The sequence below is a fragment of the Peromyscus leucopus genome, chromosome 2, assembly GCF_004664715.2.
Source record: "Peromyscus leucopus breed LL Stock chromosome 2, UCI_PerLeu_2.1, whole genome shotgun sequence".
NCBI lineage: Eukaryota > Metazoa > Chordata > Mammalia > Rodentia > Cricetidae > Peromyscus > Peromyscus leucopus.
This window is the reverse complement of record NC_051064.1, coordinates 2,656,348-2,662,991: the sequence shown is the minus strand read 5'-3', so window position 1 is coordinate 2,662,991 and position 6,644 is coordinate 2,656,348. Positions and strand designations below refer to the sequence as shown.

At 40.5% G+C, this 6,644-nt stretch overlaps 1 pseudogene; it reads left to right on the top strand.

The window, feature by feature from the left end:
- Positions 1 to 4,289: 4,289 nt before the first annotated feature.
- LOC114696350 lies at positions 4,290 to 5,566 on the top strand (annotated as a pseudogene).
- The last annotated feature ends 1,078 nt before the right edge of the window (positions 5,567 to 6,644 follow it).

Sequence of the window (6,644 nt, the reverse complement as noted above, 5' to 3'; positions counted from 1 at the left end):
GTATTGACAAAAATAAAGAACATAATCATTAGCTTTGGGCTCAGATACTCAGATACTCAGTTTCTTAATAAACTCTTAGACTCTCTATAATTGCTTTCTATTTATTCATTGTATACTTATGTATGTTTCACTGATGTAATATGAGTAAATAAACCTTGTCTATGACCAAAAAATAAACAAATAAAATCTTTACCAAACTTCTATTAAGAATGCCTGAGTTGTTCCTAAAACAGTGCACCCACAAGATTATTTTTCTTCCCTCTTTTCTCCATTCCCTCCCTCCCTTCTTCCCTCTTTCCCTTCCTTCATCTTTCCGTCCCTCCCTCCCTTTTCCCTCCTTCCTTCCTTCCTGCCTGCCTACTTTCTTTCTTCTTTTCTTTTTTTCTTTCTTCCTTTCTTTCTTTCCTTTTAGAAAACTAAGCAACCCTTGATAAGACTGTTAGGTTATAAATTCACATTCCAATACTTCCCTGCCTCCTTCTAATCAAAATACTGCTTCCAACTGAACCAGCCAAGGTATATTACTGGTTCTGGGTATCCAGTTCTCAATGTCATTTAGTGGTTCCCTGTTTCATGTTAATCAATGGTGGGCACTGTGCCTGCTACTGTGAATATACATGTTCTTTTACTATTTATGGCAACATGTTACATTAAGACATTGGTCTTCAGTATCTAGCTTCAATCCAGCATGCTTGGGTTCAACCAAACATGGAGAAGTAATTGATTGGAAGAAAGCTAACAATACAGTAAAAAAAAAAATTCCATGTAGTAGTTATTTATATAGTATCCATTCTGTTTAGTTTTATAAATTTCAAGAAATTAATTAAACTATTTAAAATGATATGTGCTTTTGTATTTAAAAAGTATGCTATTTGTATAAGAAATCTGAGGGTTTGGGTATTTTAGCACCTACTGTGGTGGTAATCTAATTGTACTGAAATATTATTTTGATTGTATGTTAATAAATAAAGTTGTCTGGGGGTCAGAGCTATTAGAGCCATAGCAAGAGTGTGGCGGTGGTGGCACACGCCTTTAATCCCATAAGATCTCTGTGTGTTCAGGGATATAGCCAGCATTGGAGACATATGCCTTTAAGACCTAGGGGGCTGTACATTCAGACAGTGACGAGGCAGTCATGTGTTTGGGTTTACAACCAATGAGAAGGCAGAACAACATACTATAAAAAAACGAACCGACAGGAAGTAGGTCTCTTTTCGCGAAGCTGGGACAGCAGGAGGAAGGGTGAGATTTTAGCTCTGAGCTCTGACCTCTCGGCTTTCTCTTTTACATTATTTCTGTGTTTCTTATTTAATAAGACGATTGGTTACATCTACAACCTACAAGAGTGGATACTGAGAGACACAGTATTATACTCACTTTTTAAATGAATATTGTTTCAAGATCTTATAACCAGCAAGTGGCAGAGAAGAATTCTGACTGCAGTCTGAAGGACTCTGAAGTCCTCACTTGTTGCTATCACTCAAAGTCTTGTGAGTGTGCCAAAATCCACATCCTTTGTTCAGCGTCCCAGACACCTGTACACATCTCTGCACTTTGGCCAAGGTATTTTGACTTCTGCCTCATTCTAAGCATAGAACTAGGCCATAGCAAATATGAATAATGCTTCTAGCTTCCACACAATAGCTTTGTAACAAACAAAGGTCATCAAGATAAGAGCTTTACTATCTCTTATTTTTTTCTTTTGAACACAATGTGAAAATCGTATAAATGAGGATCTTTCTTGCTACCTGAGAATCCTATGCTTTTTGTAACATTCCTGAAAGATTATTTTAAAATCATTGACCTTCTTAGGAATGGAAAATGCTCAACATTATATATAATGTTTCAAACGTTGTCATTTGGAGGTGGTATGTATTTAACATTTTCTACTCCTCTGAAGAGCACAGAATGCATTAAATATAATATTTTGCTATTAAATATTTTGCTTACTTTGCATAAAAATTAGGATAGTAAGGCTGATCTGAACATTTCTCTAGACATGGAATTGTATTATTGTTTATAATAAAAAAGATGATAAAAATAAGGAATTCTAAATTTAGCAAATTTGAACATATCATCATTGTGTGTTATAAATTTCAGAAATAAACTGAATTTAAACATCACAGTGTAAAATATTAGGTGCTTTTCCTTCACATCTTATTTGCAAAGTGATTGAAAAGATGAGGAAATTGTTGAGCAGATGCAATGTGAGAAAACATTGCCTCTGAGCCACATGTTGATACTACAGTAATGATATTAGCTAATATTGCCTGAGTTCCCACTGTGTGCTTAGCTTCTATGGATTTTCTCAACGTTAATTCTCACAGTATCTTGAGATCTGTTACTAAAATAGTATAATAGTATTGAAAATAAAGAATTTTAAAAGTAAATCCACTCAGTTGGAGTCTGAAGCAGACAGTTTCATTCCCAACAAAGTGTGTCTCCATGGACTTCAAGGATTCTGAGAGAAGGGGAGGTCCTGAACCACCAGGACATTGGCTTGGTTAATATGAGGCCTGTGCTACATGACAGAGGAAGGGATCTGGAACTGAGGCTACTTGCATGGGTCATTGTTTCTCTGTTGGGGGTGGGTGGGAGAGACAGTCAATGTGTGACTATGTGACAACAATGAATCTGCCTTGACTTTCAAGTGACACCAGCGGAGTAGTGATGGGTAGCAACCCTCTTTGCTAAGCCCATGTTTACTGGTCACTATTCTGTTGTGATAAAAGTTCATAAACATGGAATCTTTAAAAAGAGCATATCTGTCTTATTTTTAGAGGGACAAGAGCCCATAATGGTGGGGCAGAGATGTGATGCTAGCTGGAGACTTGAAGGCAAAAACAGGACACTGAGAGTGTCACATCCTCAAACTCAAGAAAGAAGCTGAGAGTGCAAATGAAGACTAGGACAGTCTCAGTGATTGACCTCTGTCATCAAGGCTCCACCATATAAACTTCCCCAAACTGTACCACTGACTGTCAATGTGTGTCCGTGTGTTCAAATGCCCAATTTGTATTAGTCATTTATAACTCAAAGTACCACAGGGGTTTTGTTGAATGTATGACAGATGTGTTGAGCACTTGCTTTCTAGTTTGGGAATTTGTGGACCACATGGAAGTCAAGCTAGCTAGTGGAAATGTGTCATTGGGGGATAGAGAACTTCAAATGCAGTGTTCAAGCCACCTACCTACCAGTTCTATAGGGAACAACTGCTCCCACCACCATGGCTTCAGTGTCTCTTGAAAGCCTGTGCACAAATAAACCCTTTCTCCCAAGAGTTGATTCTGGTCTGAGATTTGGTCACAGACATGAGAAAACTACTGAGGGCATTGGTTGTGGTACAGAACCTGATCAAAACCATTGTCGGTTCTGGCAAGCAATTGATTGGTTGGTTGCTTGTGGCGATGTCACAAGGAGGCATTATCAAGAATGTTAGCAACTAGTCCATGTTAGGCACTGCTTGCATTGGCTTCTGTCCTTGTATCTTGGAGTAGACGTCAGTTGCCTACATAGCAGTTGGACTTAAATTAGGCTCTTATAAACTAGGAATCTCCAATCAACTGGACCTTGCTAGATTGAGTTTGTTTCCAGTTTATTGGTTTTGATTTCAGGGATTAAGATTTGCTGTTTCATTTTTATATTATGGGTGTACATTCTAGGTTTGATTTGCAAATGTCTTATCTTTTTCTTCATCATTACCTAATTGCCTATTTGCAAACTTATTTAAATTTTTTATTGGGTTTCAATTTTCTTCTGTTAGAACATGTGTTACTGTATATTACCCAGAGCAATTTCATAATATTCCCATACATGCCTCTACAGCACATGGGTCATCTTCTTCGGCTCTACTTCACTTCCTCCACTCCATTCAGTGACTAATATTCTTTCTTATATAAATGCTCAGCCCTCTTTTTCATATCCACAGGAGAAGAAAATGTCATATTTCTGTTTGTGGAATTTGTTTGTTTTGTATGGTATTATCTCTAGTTCTAGTGACTTTCAATATAGTAGAACAGTTCAGGGCTCATTGTGTCTGAATATGGACTCTTCCCCATAATCTCAATATACGCTACACTATTATCCAGTTTGTTTATGTAAGCTATATTGGGGATTTTTTTTTATATTTCTATGGCATTACAAGACATCATTGAGTTATTTAGGATATCTCAGATTTCAAGACACAGAATTCATAGCTATAAACTTCTGTCCTAAAACTACACTTTTTTTGCACTGTGTATCCCTGAAATTACCCACAAAATACAGTGGATGAAATTGAGTTGAACATCATGGCCAGCCCCAGGGAAAAGGATATCCTTGAAAAGGATTTCAGGATCTTATCATCTCTTGGTTGTGGTCCGTTTAGAGAGGTGATGCTTGCCTACCATCTTCCCACACATGCACAGATGGCTTGCAAGATCCTTGAAAAACACCACAGTGCTCTGGCTCACATCAGCTCTGAGGTAAACATCCTTCAGTCTTTGGAACACAGAAATACAGTTCAGTTTTTCCATGTCATTGACACTCTTGACAACAACTTATGTGGTCACAGGAAAAGATCTAGAAATGTTCCTCAGAGAGACAGGCTATCTAAAGGGGGAGGAGGCTAGACCTATATTCCAGCAGGTCATGTCAGTGGTACACTTTCTCCATCAAAGACTCATTGCACATCACCATATCAAATTAGAGAAGATCCTTATTGATGGAGCTGGTAAAATCAAGCTTTGTGACTTTGGTAACTCAGCTTGCCGCGGGGCAGATGTTGAAGCAGGTCTGTGGGTCCTTGTTCTAGTTTGCCCCAGAGATCGTGGCAGGGAAAACTTACCATGTACTGGCAGATGATATGTGGAGTTTGGGCATCAGCATGTATGTCCTGGTCTCAGAGTGTTGGAGCCCATTTTTAGGTTTCCTAGTAGCTTTACCCAACAGGTCTGCATAAGGAAGATGATTGGACCAAGGAACTGAGTACAGTTGTCTGGGATGGTCTGCACTTGGCTGTGCTGGGGGGGGGTGTCTTTTGCCCCACCCCTTGGCATTCATTTAAATACCCCAGAGCAGAGACAGTCAGGGCCAATGGATTAGGATCCAGGCCCTCCCGAGGCTATCCTGTATTTCCTATCTTTTTCTTTCTCCTCTATCCTTCTAACTAATATTTCCTGCTGCTTCTACTCAAGAGCACTCTGGGGAAATGTGGGGGTGAGGGATGGCCCCCCAACAATAGGGCACTTTACATATATAGAAACTACCCTTGATGGTATGCACAGGCTCATCACCACCACAATGTGTCCCATTCCCTATCATTTGTCAAAACCCTGTCACATCATCATTGCATGATTACTCATGGTCTGCATCTGGTACAGGCTAACAATATGCCAGCTTGTGGAATGACCCTGGCTGGGCCACATACACAAACATGTACCATCTGCCACTAAGGAAATCTTTCCCAGGGTCATAGAGACTATATGCACCGTTGGCTATACCTATGAGGAGATTGTGTCACCCCTAAAACATAGGCAACCAAATAACAGCAACCGTAAACATCCTTAAGTACCTATCAGCAGGATGAGAAGCCCTGAGCCAATGTAATCTCTGCAGATCCACTTAGCTTCCCATTTCTCTTGAAGAAGAGAGATAGTGAACCAGTCTTTCACTTAGATGAGAAGGGTGTAGAAGAAAAAAGGCAAGGGATTTAGAAGCTACACCATGATCAACATGCCTTGAGGTGATGCCCTTTTCAGATATCACAGTCCCAGAAGGAGATTCACTGACAGCTGATATCAACCCTGATACAAGGGACATTGCAGTCAACATGAATTCAGTGGCTAGTCTGTCTGGTGATCTCTTCTCCAATGAGGCAGTTTTGGATAGAATACCCACCGAGTTTGTGAACATGGGCTTCACAGATAAGCCATCCACATACCCAGGGACCAACCCCAGGTTTGACCCATAACCTCTGGATCCAGGCCACTCAGAAGCTAGAAGCTGATGAGGAAGTGAATTTCCTGTGCACTGAGAGCACTGTGCTGCTGCCTCCCCACTCCACGTGGAAAAATTGAAATGTCCTAGTAGAACCCCACTCCTGTAAGGAGTGCCTGCCACAGGAGGAAGCCAGGACAAAACCACTTATTGTGGTGTCCCTGCAGCCCAGGGTGACAGGTCCCTGCATCCGTCCTCCAGCTATGGGTTCTGAGCTGCTAGTTTGCTTCTCCTTTACTTTACTGCTTCTCCAGCCCCAACACTGCTTGCTAGCCCAGAGGTGGACATAAGATACATCGCCCAATGAGGCTCTACCTCCCCAGTTTCCATTGTACTTATAGGACCAGTGCCCATGGGGTCTAAAACAGCTGCCTTTGCAACCAGGAATGACTTTTATGCCCACCTCATGCTAATCATCATCTTGATCACTTTATCTTCCCCACCTCATTTTATGACTGTCTCTTGGAGAGAACTGACTTCCTTCTTTCAGGGCTCCCATGCTTCCCACCATCTTATGATATAACCTCTTTGCATCATTTTTCCCATCTCACAAAGGGATTTACAAACTTCATTTGATTGGATTTAACTTTGTTCTGCTCCAATGTGGCAAGGGCACCTTCCATGTAGGTTACAGCTCTCTTAGTCATATAGGTTTGCCTACATGACAG